Here is a 14,836-nt window from a genome sequence, read left to right as displayed (position 1 = left end):
CCACAACTATACACTTGGAAATAGTACGAGGGTACATTTTATGTTATATGTTTTTATCACTTTATTACTAAGAAAGTTGGTTGGAGAATTGCCATTGTGGACAATGAGTAAGAGTACTGGACTCCATTCCCAATCTGCAGCCATTCTGCAGGGCAGGGTTGAGTCCTTAAGGACAGGCCACTGTGAGAGAGGGAAGGGCTGAGTTACATAGGGAGTTTTTCCCTCAAGTGTTCTTTCTTCAAGTTGTATCAAGGAAGATGGCTTTCTAGGAGGACAGAAGAGGAGAGGCTTAAGACCGAGCGTGACACACCCCTCCCCCAGCTCAGATGGTCCCTTCTGGGGTAGAATGAGAGCTGAGGGGTGAACATTTACCCCTGACAGATCTGTTAAATGAGAAGAGAAGGAGGGGGAGAGGAGGAGAGAAAAGGGAGAGGGAGGGCAGAAAAAAAGGAAGAGGGAGGAAGGGAAGGGAAGAGGACAAGAGAAATGCAAGAATATAGCCTGGGAAGGAATTCTAGTCAATATTGCTAAAGTTATGGGATTTTGAGTAATTTTTTTCTAAATTAAAACAAGTGTTATTATGCCATTTGATACTATTTTGTCAACACTAGAAGTACCACATTTATTATAATTTGATAAACTCAATTTACTAACTGGTTAAAGGGGAAAAATAAAGAGGATTATTAATATACAGTTTATATTTTCTAATTATCCTAATGAATTTCTGGCTTTTGTCTTGTAAGGTTTGTTAGTATGTGAGACTGAATAGGTTGCTTTTTTTTGGTCGGTTGTGGGGCTTGAACTCTGAGACTAGGTGCTGTCCCTGTGCTCTTCAGCTCAGGGCAAGTACTCTACCACTTGAGCCATAGCACCACTTTTGGTTTTCTAGTAGTTTATTGGAGATAAGAGTCTCATGGAGTTTTCTGCCTGGCTGGCTTTGAACCATGATCCTCAGATCTCAGCTAGGATTGCAGGTATGAGCCACCGGCACCCAGCAGGAAATATACTCTTGCTTAGATTTTTAAGGGAAATCCTACACTGAATGTAAATTATATCTCAAAACAAGCAAACAAACACAAAACAAGTTGACAAGTCCTGCTACGTTGCTTGGGCTGACCTTGAAATTGAGGCTCAAATGATTCTTTGTTTCAGACTCTTAAGTAGTTGGGACTACGACAATGTCTCCATCACATGATATACCTTCACTTAAAAAATAATATAAGCCTGCTGGTGGGAATGTACACTAAAACAACCACTTTGGAAAGCAATCCGGAGGGTCCTCAGAAAGCTAAATATAGACCTCCCCTATGACCCAGGCATACCACTTCTAGGCATCTACCCTGAGCAACAGGAACCAGGATACGAGGACACATGCACCTCCATGTTCATTGCAGCACTGTTCACAATAGCCAAGGTATGGAAACAACCCAGATGCCCCACTACAGATTGATGGATCCAAAAATTGTGGTATCTATACACAATGGAATATTATGCAGCCATTAGAAAGGAGAAAATAATGGCATTCTCAGGGAAATGGATTGAACTAGAAAAAATCATTTTGACTGAGTTAAGCCAAGAGCATGTTCGCCCTGATATGTGGATGCTAAATCCAAAATGCAAGGAGATACAACAAAGTAAACATGACTCAAAAAACACAGGACCTCCACTCATTTTGTCATATCATTCATTAATAAATGGCTTGACCACATATATGGTATATGTATATGCGGACATCTGAAGGAAGCTAGGAGGAAGACACAGAATCAGAGGGAAACGGGAAAACATACAAGAGAGGGGCCCATCAGCTGCGCTGGACATTGATGAAAACGAACTAAGCAACTCAAGGGCAGCGATGACAGGGAGACCATGAGAAGGAAAGAAGGAAGAGCTTGCACTAAACAAAAGGAAAGAAGTTTATATAAGAAATGTGGAAGAAATAGTTGTATTATCAAAGCTTACAGAATTCATAAATTTTATAGATCATGATAATGATAATTTCCCTTGTGAAATTAAAATGTGTTTGTGACATTAGCTAAATATCTCTATCTCACAATGCTGTAAAATTTCTGAAAGTTATGTCACTTAATCTCAACAAAAAATATTTTAAAAGGGGCTGGGAAGGTGGCTCAGTGGTAGAGCGCTTGTCTTGCATGCATGAGGCCCTGGGTTCGATTCCTCAGCACCACATAAGCAAAAAGAAAAAAGCTGGAAGTGGCGCTGTGGCTCAATGGTAGAGTGCTAGCCTTGAGCTGAAGAGCTGAGGGACAGCGCCCAGGCCCAGAGTTCAGGCCCCACGACCGACCAAAAAAAATAAAATAAAAAATAAAATAATATATGCCAAGTGCTGGTGGCTCACACCCATAACCCTAGCTACTCACAAAGCTGAGGTCTGAGGATCATGGTTCAAAGCCAGCCTGGCAGGAAAGTCCATGAGACTCTTACCTTCAATTAAATACTAGAAAACCAAAAGTAGTGCTGTGGCTCAAAGTGGTAGAATGCTAGCCTTGAGCTAGCATTGGATCTGAGCTTGAACTCAGGTCCTGAGTTCAAGCCCCATGACCAACAAAAATAAATAAATAAATAATAAATAAATAAACAGCCAGGCACCCATGGCTCACATCTGTAATCCCAGCTACTCAAGAGGCTGAGATCTGAGGATTGTAGTTTGAAGCCAGCTGGGGCAGGAAAGTCTGTTAAACTCTTATCTCCACTAAACTACCAAAAACAAACAAACCCAAAACAAAACAAAACAAACCCTTGGAAGTGGAGCTCAGGTGGCTCAGAGAATAGAGCAAAAGAAGCCCAGGATAGGGCCCAGGCCTTGAGTTCAAACCCCAGGATTGTCACCAAATAAATGCATGAATGAATGTAAAACAAAGCAGAAGAAATTTCTCTGTGAAAAGTTCAGACATAAGTCTGAATATTCTATAATATAATATTTTGATATTATAAAGTAAAACTCTTTACGTCTTTAAAATAGTACTTAGTATTACATTTAAAAAAAAAAAAAAACCTTATATCCCCTATCAGCCCAAAGCACATTTGGTTTGAATAATTCCTGCATCCTTAGAGACATTCTCTCTAAGGAATCAATCCACTTAGGAAATTACTTCCTAGAACTTGTACTTATCCATCACATTTGCTTTGAGGGGAAAATGGTGCTCTTCAGATAAAACATTACAGTGACCAAAATACCTCCCATGTGTCAACTTTATATTTCTCTCATTTAGTTTTGCCTCATATACTTTGGCAGGATTTAAGAAAAGCAGACAAGTTTTTATTTTTACCATTCATGAAAGCAAGCCAATTTGGCAAGGGTGTGGGGCCACGAGCATTTCTTGGGCACAGCAAGAGTATAAAGACATTCAGCCTTCCTTCTCCAAAGCAATTTGGCAATAAGTAGCACATCAAAAATTTTACATATGGATATTTTTTGGCCTAGGAATTCAACTTCTGGGAATTTATACTAGTGAATGAATTGGATAAATATGCACAAAAGGGTTTTCATGATTATAATGAGGATAAGTTAGAAATGACCCAATGCTTATTCCTCGGCAGGATTGGTTAAATACGTTACGGTGTATCTTTTCAGTGGAATATTTTAAGTACCACTTCTTTAAAAAAAAATCCTTAAAGGGCTGGGAAGGTGACTTAGCGGTAGAGTGCTTGCTTAGTATGCATGAAGCCCTGGGTGTACCACATAAGCATAAAAGGCCAGAGGTGGTAGAGTGCTAGCCTTGAGCAAAAGCTTAAGGAATAATGCCCAGGCCCTGAGTTCAAGTCCCAGAACTGGAAAAAAAATCCTTAAAGCTAGGTGCTGGTGGCTCACACTTGTAATCTTAGCTACTCAGGAGGCTGAGATCTGAGGATTGTGGTTCAAAGCCAGCCAGGGCAGTAAAGTCCATGAACTCTTATCTCCAATGAACTACCAAAAGAGCCAGATGTGGAGCTGTGGTTTAAGTGGTAGAACACTAGCCTTGAGTAGAAAAGCTCAGGGACAGTGGCCAGGCCCTGAATTCAACACACACACACACACACACACACACACACACACACACACACACACACACACACACACACACACACACACACACACACACACACAGAGGATCTTGAATGACTGCAGCATCTGGGTACTTCTTGGGCTTCTCTTGGCAAGTTTGCACAATGGGTGATGGCATTTCGCTTTTCAGGATCTCCTTTGTTCGTGTTTAATTGTTTTGTCCTGGACAAGACAGAGTTGTCCAGTGCCCATCCATCTTTCCTTTGTCCTTATGCTGTCTCAATGGAATTCAGCATCTGCAGTGGCTGCAGTGCGTAAGTGAGACTCAGCTCCCCCCTCTGCTCTGCGGCACAGACTCAGTTCTTACATCCTGGCTTGTAGCTGTGTTCTCACAGGGCAGAGGGAGTGATTTTAGTGTCTCAGCCTCATCTTATAAGAGCATTAACTCTATTGGATCAGGGACCCCATCTTTATGACCTCATTAACCTTTATCATCATCTTTGGAGTCCTGGCTCCCAATTGGGAGTTCCACATTTAACATGTGAGTTGGGAATAGAGAAGAACAAAAAACCATTCAGCTGGTAATAGTTTTCTAGCTTGAAAAAAAAACAACGCTTTTTTTTTTTTTTTTTTCCAGTACTGGAGTTTGAACTCAGGCCTCCTTTTCAATCACTTTACTTTTACCAGGGAAAAAGCAAAAGGATAAAAAAAAAAACCCTAAAGTTAATTATTCTCGATGGCCATGAATTAGATGTTAGTTTTTGTGTTGAAGAAAGTTGAAATTCACGACTAAATAATTTTGTAAAACTCAGTTTGCTAAACATGTTCCTATTTTCGTGGACATATGAGCCCACAGAATTTAGCATACACTACAATTAGCTGCACAGAATGACTATAAATAAATACAGGCACAGTGGTGCACACCTACAATCCCAGCACTTGAGAGGCAGGAAGATGGAAAGTTCCAGGCCAGCCTGAGCAACATAGTCAGTTCTAGGCTAGTGGCTTGTCAAAATACAAAGAATATAGGTGATACTACAGCAACATAGCAGCTTGCAAAGTGAACTCGTTTTTGTGAAAATATTCCATCACATAGTTAGCATCGCATACATGCTGAATAGTTTCAAAGCAAGCTTCGGAAAACTGGGTTCTTCCTTTTGGAAAAGACCCTGCTCTCCAGCCACGGGCAAGGCGGCGACCCGGGAGGGAGGTGGCGGCTTGTAGCAGATGGCAGGTGCACACCATGGGTGGGGGGGAAGTGGCAACAAGACCACCGGAGGGTTGGCCAGCTGCTTTGGGGCCAGTGGGGCCGGCTACTCGCACGCGGATTTGTGAACCCTCTACCTCCTTATTTAAATGTGGATCCACGATATCTGGTGCAGGACACCGATGAGTTTATTTTACCTACTGGAGCCAATAAAACCCGGGGCAGATCTGAACTAGGCTTCTTTACTATTGGGGGATGTGGCATGACAGGGGTTGCATCTGGAGCAGTGAAGGATTGAAGGAAACCCAGAACATGGCCTGGTCCAAACCAAGAAACGTACAGGTTTTGAATATGGTAACTAGGCAAGGAGCACTTTGGGCTAATACTTTAGGTTCTCTGGCTTGGCTCTATAGTGCATTTGGTGTTATTATTGAGAAATCACGAGGAGCAGAAGATGACCTGAACACAGTAGCAGCTGGAACTTTGACAGGCATGTGGTACGAATGTGCAGGTGGCCTTGAGGGGTAGCAGGAGGCGGACTGGCAGGACTAACACTTACCAGCCTCTATGCACTGTATTACAACTGGGAGCATATGAAAGGCTCCTTGCTCCACAGTCACACTGAAGATTTTTGCCACCTCGAAAACGGAGGACACTTCAGAAATCTTTCAAATCAATTAAGTCAGTCTGGAGTTAAGTGCCCTCTTCTACCTACAACTACTTTCAAAAATTGGAGGTTGTGATTTGCTGTAATGAAGATCATGAATGGTTGACCAGGACCGGCACTCCTTTCCCTTAATGAGTTGAAGCCAAAATCCTTTGGTAGCTCACTCAGTAATGTGGTTCTCCTTTGGAGATGATCTTGGACCTGTCCTCTCTTCCTACCCTCTGAACTGGAAAACCACTCCCAGAATTCAGGTCCTGCTGATTGTCAATATTTTATCACCAAGAGTATTTAATCATCTGAAACTGTAATGCTGCCCATGTTCCAAATAAAGGGTGAGAATAGAACCAAAGTCATAACTCCAATCTAAACACAGTTGATATCTGTTTAAAAAGAAATCTTTCCTAGATATCAGGTGAAAGGTAAAAGTTACTCTTGAGCCAGGCGCTGGTGGCTCACGCTTGTAATCCTAGCTACTCAGGAGGCTGAGATCTGAGGATCACAGTTCAAAGCCAGCCCAGGCAGAAAACTCCGTGAGAGACACTTATCTCCAATAAACTGAAGTGGCACTGTGGCTCAAGTGGTAGAGCGCTCACCTTGAGCTGAAGAGCTGAGGGGCAGTGCCCAGGCCCAGAGTTCAAGCCCCACAACTGACAAAAAAAAAAGAATAGGTATTTCTGATCACCCTTGATGCCATGCTCATCTGGTAGCTGCATGGAATTGTTAGCTGCAGAGGTTTAAGATCTGCCCAAGGTTAGATAGCAAGGTGGACCTACTGGCACGACAGAGTAGCCAAGGCTGGTTGGCTCTGAAAGCCCAGCCAGCTGGACAGGCCTGTCACCCATTAGTGTCCAGAGGACATATTTATTTCAATTCCAGATATGGTAGGTAATGGGTTGCCAGTGAAGTAGTCTGGGTTCAGTAGAATAAAGTCCAAATGGAACTTATGACTTAACCTACTTCAAACTAAAGGGTAAGGTACTTAGCAAGGGTGAGGGCAGGACTTCAGTGTGAGATAACATGGGAAAGGAGATCAATGCACAGCTCATAGCAACACAGGCATGGGACGGTAGCAATCACACTCAGTCAGGGCCAGTCCTTGCAGGTGCCTAAGTCCAGTTGATAAAGTGAATCCCAGGGGTGAACCTGCCCTAGGGATTCTCACCAGACATGAACAAACAAAAGAATTCACCTATCTTTTGTACGTCCAGGGGCTATTCATCACATGCACGCATACTTGCACACATGCATGCATGCTTGTATGCACAGACTCACCTAGTGAGCAGAGAAAGAGAAATGGAGAAAGGGATGGAGGGAAGGAATGAAGGATGGAGGGAAAGAGAGAGGAGGAGGGAGAGGAAGCCAGGAGAGGAGGCAAATAAAGAGCAGGGGAAAGGAGGGGAGGCAAGAAAAGATGGCAGAGGAAGCAAGGGGAGAAGGGGAGAGGAAGGGAAGGGATTTATTGCAAGGAATTAGTTTGTGTGATTATGGGGGCGAGGTAGGCAAGTCTAAAATACGCTGACCAGGCCATTGGGGAAGACAGGCAGGAATTGACATTTAGGTTCAAAAGCAGAATTTCTACCTTCTTGGAGACATTTCAGTTCTGTTCTTATAGACTTCCAGCTAACTGGATGGGGCTCACTAGGGCTTTAAAGGAGTATCTTTTCTTAAAGTCAACTGGATGTAGCTGTTCACTATGACTACTGCTCTATGCCTTTTCAACAACACCTGAATCAGTACTTGAGTGAATGACTAGGACACACATAATCTATCCAAGGTGACAAATAAAAGTGACCATCATACCAGTGAAAAGCTATTTGGTTAAGTATCTGATTTGGGGTTTGGAAATGGGAACCTCTGAGGGGGAATAACTCTTGCGCTGGAAAACAGACTGTGTTTATCACATCATATCAGGCTTCCCAGGGGAGACACACACACACACACACACACACTCCAATCATTTCTCTGATTTCAGGGTCCAAAGCTCTTGAAAACAGAAGATAATAACTAAGAGCACATTGTCTGTCCCAGAGATAGTATAACAGACAACAAATGTGGGAATCAGACACATTAGAGTTGAATTGTAGCTTTGTCACCTTATAAAATGATGGGAACTTTGATGCACTTTGCTAACATTTAAAAAAAAATCCCATCAGTTTTAATCAGAATATGGTACAATTATTCAGTTGAATATCTCAATGCATTTAAAATCAATATACCTATATAACTATACATGTAATAAAGATATAGAACAAGTTTTTCAAGCTCCTTCTTTGTCACCAACCCAAAGTAACTACCTCTCTACTTTCTGTCACAAGTCAATTTATTTATTTAAATATGAATGAATAATTTTTCTATCTTGTGTATCTCTACTGAGATATAGCAGCAAATAAAAGAGACAAAAGTAGCTTCCATGGAGCTAGGTATGGTGGTTCATGACTACAACCCCAGCACTAGCTAACCTGAAGTGAGGGCATCAGAGTATGAAGCTAAGGAGTTGGCGGGGGATGGATCAAGTGGTACAGCACTTGCTTAACAAGCATGAGGCCCTGAGTACAAATCTCAGTATTGCAAAAAAAAAAAAAAAATCAAGTCATGTTGAGATACCAGCTATAGAGGAGTAGATTCAGGAGTCTGACCCAACTTTTGAGGCTAAGCTTTGATTTCCCCAAGACAATTATACTGAGCTACATCCCGGTCTTACTTCTATGCTTTTCAGACTATGGCTTCAACTGTTTCAGATTTTCAATAGATTTTTGGCACTTGTAGGATGACCCAAGGGGTAGTCTTAAACAAAAAACCCGTATGGAAACTCCATACAAGTTTTGCATGATTGAAGTTATGATATATAATAAAATTAGGATATATAGATATATCATGACACAATGGATTTAGAGATTTGATTTGAAAGCCATAAACCTGACAAATTCTTCAAAAATATGTTTTAAAAGAATATAAAATGTTTCAAGCAATTTTTAAAAAGGCTTTTAAAAAACATTTATATTTGTCATATTTGGATTGGAGTTTTAAAGAAAAAAATGTTGTAGCTGTAAATTGCAGCTTTCTCTGTGTTATCCCTGTATTAGCTTTCCTTTTTTGCTAGCCAGAGGAACAAGTCTTGAATTCAGTGTCCATTTTCCCATCCAAGTACCAGCTGTACCTAGCTTCTGATCAGGAAAGATGGAGCATGTGTAGGGTGGTATGGATATTTTATATGGCTATGCACAGATCCATAGTATTGTTTTGAGTACACATCTATACATGTAACTGTAGATGAGGGGTAATTTGAACATATCCTTCCACGATAGCACTTCTGGGCTATTTGATCATATCTCTATTGATAAATGTCGCTTTAATTCACTCATCTTCATTGCAATTCAAAGACCCACTGCATGGGTGCCTTGATATATGGACACCTTGCTAGGTTTCAGTCTTTCACTATCATAAACACAGATCTTGTGAGCACTCAAGTAGCCATCTCATGGTGCATGTGTGGAAGTTTAGTGATCTATGTCCATGGCATGAATTGTGTCCATCTTCAATACTGACAGACAGATCCCTACCAATACAACAGAGTTGTGACAGAATCATTGTGCTGGCTTTAAAAGTATAACCATCTTTTCCTTTTTATATTACCTATATATCTAAAACCTTTCCAGTCTGTTTCTTTCCTTTCTCATGGGAAATCAGGGTAGCTATTATGGACTTTATCTTTTTTTCAGAGGCGGGGAAGTACTGTGGATTGAACTCAGGACCTTATACTTATTAGAACAAGGCCTTATACTTTTGTTTTTGCTGTAGATTTTTTTTTTGGGGGGGGGTCCGGTTGTGGAGCCTGAACTCTGGGCCTGGGCACTGTCCCTCAGCTCTTCAGCTCAAGGCTAGCGCTCTACCACTTGAGTCATAGCGCCACTTTCGGCTTTTTTCTTTTTGCTTATGTGGTGCTGAGGAATCAAACCCAGGGCCTCAGGCATGCAAGGCAAGCGCTCTACCACTGAGCCACCTTCCCAGCCCTGCTGTAGATGTTTTGAGAGAAAGCCTTATGCTTTTGCCCAGGTTGGCCTGGAAACACAATCCTCCTATCTACATCTCTTGCATAGTTGCTAATATAAATGTGAAGCACTATATCTGACTTGTTTGTTGAGATCTCACTAACTTTTTGCCTAGGTTTGGACTCAAATCATAATTCCATCTCTGCTTCCTGAATAGTTGAGAAACAGGTGTATACCACCAAAAACAGCCTTTATTCCTTTTGATATATCTTAGTCTATTTTTGTCCTTTGAAATATATTTGACCGTAGATTAAAAAATACAACTATCTAGTCCTTTTGACTACAAATTGTTAAGAGTCAAAAGAATGCTTTCTTGCAATTTCTTGCTCACTTGGTAAATATGTAATGTGATCAGAATTATTATGTTTTGTATAAAGCATAATTATTATTGGAGAAACTTCCATATCAAGAATAGCATAGATAACCAGTTGGTTTGAGCAGTCTTTAGCAACTCTGGTTAGTGGAAACCTTGAACTTGCACTGGGATGCAGTGATGACACTGTGAATGAAGTCATCCCGCCTCTCTAAACACTGCTATTTTGGGGGTGTCTACCTGGGAGATTCAAGAGTGCTTGGATAAGCTTACAGGGAGCTCTGTGAAGAAGAGTTCCCCTGCATCTGGGGGAAAATGCTGCTTAACTAAATAAAAATTTGTACCCCATTGACCTAGGAAAGGCACAGACCATGTAATAAACAAACCTAAGATTTATATTTCTTTTCTTTTCTTTCTTTCTTTCTTTCTTTTTTTTTCTAGTTGTGGGGCTTGAATTCTGGGCTTGGGCACTGTCCCTGAGCTCTTCAGCTCAAGGAGAGCGCTCTACTGCTTGAGCCACAGCGCCACTTCCAGTTTTCTAGTGGTTTATTGGACATAAGAGTCTCATGGACTATTGTGCCCAGGCTGGCTTTGAACCGCAATCCTGAGATCTCAGCCTCCTGAGTAGTTAGGATTACAGGCATGAGCCAGTGGCACCTGGCCTTTTTTTTTTTTTTTTTTTTTTGGCTGAGGACAAAAAAGAACTTTAAAAAAAAAACAACAAAAAACAGTCCTGGGGCTTGAGCTCAGGGCCTGGCTCTCTGGGCTCAAGGCTAGCACTCTACCATTTGAGGCACAGCACCACTTCCTGCATTTTCTGTGTATGTGGTACTGAGGAATCAAACCCAGGGCTTCACGTACGCTAGGCAAGCACTCTACCACTAAGCCACATTCCCAGCCCCCAAAAGAACTTTTAATCCTGTGTGCAAAGGGAGGATATAAACTGTGGGCTGAGACTGTACTTTCTCTTACAGTTGCTTTGTAAACTCCAGACGGGAAAGGAAAAGACATGCCTTACACTTTCCACCCTTATATTTAAGTGTTCTAGTGGTGAAAACATGAAAATATGTTTTCTTTGCTCCAAGAATGGTCAAAAAGGAAGATTCAAGATCAAAACTCTGATTAAAATGATTGCTAAGATTTAAGACAGAAGCATCTGACCCAGAAGAGTTATTTATACTTGTTATCACTCAGTGAGGATTGAGGCCACAATCTGACCTCTTAGTTACTGATTAACTTGGCTGTTTGGAAATATTAAAAACTGCCTGTCAAGTCTGCCAAAGGGCTCCCTCCTCCTTCCTCTGAGGAGGGGTGTCTCATGGGGGCAGCTAGATTTTTTTTCTAGCTGGCACAATAAAGTCAGTTTGGGTAATACTCAAAACAAAAGGCCTTATACATTAAGAAGTAATGAAGTTTTGAGGCGTTCCTTGGAACTTACACTTGTAATTTTATTTAACAACTTCTGGAAATGCTTTGGAAGCAGTTCAACATTTTATAACAATATTTTTGAAAAGTAAAACTTCCCTCCTTCACCAGAAATGAAATGATTGTTTGTGGAGCAGATCTTTGAAACTGAACACTCCGTTCCCTTGAACTTCCATGCTCCCCTTACATTCCTGCCACAGTCCTTGTTTATAGCTACTTGCCTTCAAGTTCCAGGGCTTCCCAGGTGGAATGTATCTACATTTACTTCATTATAGGCACACTGGCACCTCAGCTTCCAAAGCAACAATTGTCCTTGCCATCAGCAATATCATCTAACTTCCAGGTTCCTTACGCAGCCCTTCGGTCTCCCTCCCTCCTGGCGTTTAGTTCTGTTTAGTGACCTTTACCTGGGAGAGTCAAGGTATTCAAGGTAAGAGAACTTTATCCTGGACCCAGGATTCACATTCTAATGCATGATTTAATTTCTCTTGCCTCAGAGGCACGCAGCAGGCGTACTGACATTTTGTCCACAGGCACCAAAGAAAACTGTGTTGCCACTGTTCTAACAAGCCCCTAGTTGAATTCTGGAGTACTGCGAAATCTTAATCTTATCAGGTAGACAGCCGAACTAATCAGGTCTTTGTAGACTTCAATATGAAGATACATTCCACTAATAGAACAAGTTAGTTTTAACTAGATTCTATAGACTCTATCTTAACTTGAACTTCAATGGCTACAGCCTAGTAGCAGTTTGGCTTTCCTGAAACAAATTCTCATCTTTGGAGGGAGGGGAGGGAGCAGTACTAGGGTTTTTTGTTTGTTTGTTTGTTTGTCGGTTGTAGGACCTGAACTCTGGGTCTGGGCTCTGTCCCTCAGTTCTTCAGCTCAAGGCTAGCGCTCTACCACTTGAGCCACAGCGCCACTTCTGGCCTTTTCTGCTTCTGTGGTGCTGACCAATCGAACCCTGGGGCCTCATGCGCAAACACTACCACTAAGCCACCTTCCCCGCCCAGGGTTTTGAACTCAGGGCTCTACACTTAGTAGGCAGGCGTTGTACTCCTTGAGCCATACCCCTAGCTCCTGGAACAAGTTCTTTTGTTTCCTCTTTTCTTTCTTTTTTTTTTGTGCTGGTCCTGGAGCCTAAACTCAGGCCTGGGTGCTGTTCTTGAGCTTTTTTTTTTTGGGGGGGGGGGGTCCGGTCGTGAGGCCTGAACTCTGGGCCTGGGCGCTGTCCCTCAGCTCTTCAGCTCAAGGCTAGCACTCTACCACTTGAGCCACAGCGCCACTTCCGGCTTTTTGCTTTTTGCTTTTGCTGAGGAATCGAACCCAGGGCCTTATGCATGCGAGGCAAGTGCTCTACCACTGAGCCACCTTCCCAGCCCCTGTCCTTGAGCTTCTTTTGCTCAAGGTTAGTACTCTACCACTTGAGCCACAGCTCTGCTCCTAGCTTTTTTTTTTTTTTTTTGTGATTAGAAATGAATCTCACAGACTTTCTTGCCTGAACTGCCTTCAAACCAAGATCCTCAGATCTCAGCCTTCCAAATAGCTCGGGTTACAAGTATGAGCCATTGATGCCCAGCCTGGAACAAGTTCCTGTTCTTACTTAAAATGATTTAGTGAGGGTTAGGTGTACACGTCTGTAATTCCAGCTCTCAGGAGACTGAAGCAGGAATTCCGATCTATATTTTTGTACAGACTTAGCTACATAGTAGGACCCTCTAAATATGTTAGTTAATGAGTTATGAAAAAAACCAAGTCTGAAAGCTCTGCACAATTTGTGTGTGTGTGTGTGCTCGCGTGTGCAGGCGTGCATGCCCACGCTGCTCTATGGCTTGAACTCAGAGCCTAAGCAATATCCCTTAGTTTTTTGTTACTTGCTAGAGCTCTACCACTTGATCCACAGCCCCACTTTTTTTTTTTTTTTAAGAACTGGTCGGCTCTAATATTCTTTTTTTTTTTGGGTCCGGTTGTGGGGCCTGAACTCTGGGCCTGGGCGCTGTCCCTTAGCTCTTCAGCTCAAGGCTAGCGCTCTACCACTTGACCACTTGAGCCACAGCTCCACTTCCGGCTTTTTTTTTCTGCTTATGTGGTGCTGACGAATCGAACCAAGGGCCTCATGCATGCAAGGTAAGCACTCTACCACTGAGCCACCTTCCCAGCCCGACTCTAATATTCTAATATTGGGTCTCAGTCATGCTAGCGAAGCAAAATATTCTACCATTGACCTATGTCCCTCGGCCCAGCACAAACATTTTAAAAGGGAATTTACTTTTAGGAATGGTTATATATAATATATTCTTATCCTGACCCTGCCACACCTCTCAGCCTTCGGACATTAGACATTAGCCTGTGGTCCTTAGAACCAGTGCACTGAATAGAATCTTCCCCCATCAGTCTTTGTTCCAAAATTTGAAAGGATCTAGATTGTTTTCAGGATCACTGACCACATTTTCTGCCTCTGACTTCTGTCATGTTCATGCAGAGAATTGCCCAGAGTCTTCTATTCACCAAAATGGGACTTTTGGAAGAAAACAAAGAAAAGGAAAAATGGCAGGAAAGAAAAAGATACTTCTAGGCTGGGGGCATAGCTCAAGTCAAATAGCACTTGCTGAGAGAGCAAGAGAGCAGAGCAAGAGAGCTAGAGAGTGAGAGACACACACACACACACAGAGATAGAGTGAGAGAGAATGGAGATGCTGCCTGTATCTGGTTAAACCACAGGATGTGCCATCTATCTACTGAAAAATCAGTAGCGTGACCATAATGAAGTACAAAGATGGAACTCAATACAGAGCCCCTGCCTTCTTTTAGAAATAAACGTTGTTAGGGTACCTTTTATTTCATTTTCTTTTTTTTGCCTTTCCTGGGACTTGAATTCAAGGCCTGGGTGCTGTCCTTGAGCTTTTGTGCTCAAGGCTAAAGCTACCTCTTAAGCCACAGCTCCACTTGTGGCTTTTTTGGGTAGTTGGTTGGAGCTAAGAGTCTCACTAAGTTTGCTGCCTGGGCTGACTGCAAACCTTGATCCTCATATCTCAGCCTCCTGGGTAGCTAGAAGGATTACAGGCCTGAGCCACTGGTATTAAACTACTCTGAATTCCCTCCTTCTCCTCCCACTTAACTAAGGTGAGGTTAGGGAAGGCGATGCAAGGTTTTAAAAAAAATGTCCCAGTTC

The 14,836-nt window shown here is 42.3% G+C and overlaps 1 long non-coding RNA gene and 1 pseudogene across 1 annotated transcript in view; one reads left to right on the top strand and one right to left on the bottom strand.

Annotated features, from left to right (window-relative positions):
* Positions 1-14,836, bottom strand: part of LOC138832958 (uncharacterized) — a 33,693-nt gene that overhangs the window by 14,892 nt on the left and 3,965 nt on the right. The window lies entirely within an intron of this gene.
* LOC138832783 (mitochondrial import inner membrane translocase subunit Tim23 pseudogene) lies at positions 5,231-5,953 on the top strand (annotated as a pseudogene).

The sequence above is a fragment of the Dipodomys merriami genome, unplaced genomic scaffold (assembly GCF_024711535.1).
Source record: "Dipodomys merriami isolate MVZ:Mamm:240054 unplaced genomic scaffold, mDipMer1.0.p SCAF_20, whole genome shotgun sequence".
NCBI lineage: Eukaryota > Metazoa > Chordata > Mammalia > Rodentia > Heteromyidae > Dipodomys > Dipodomys merriami.
This window is presented reverse-complemented; position numbering and strand designations above follow the sequence as displayed.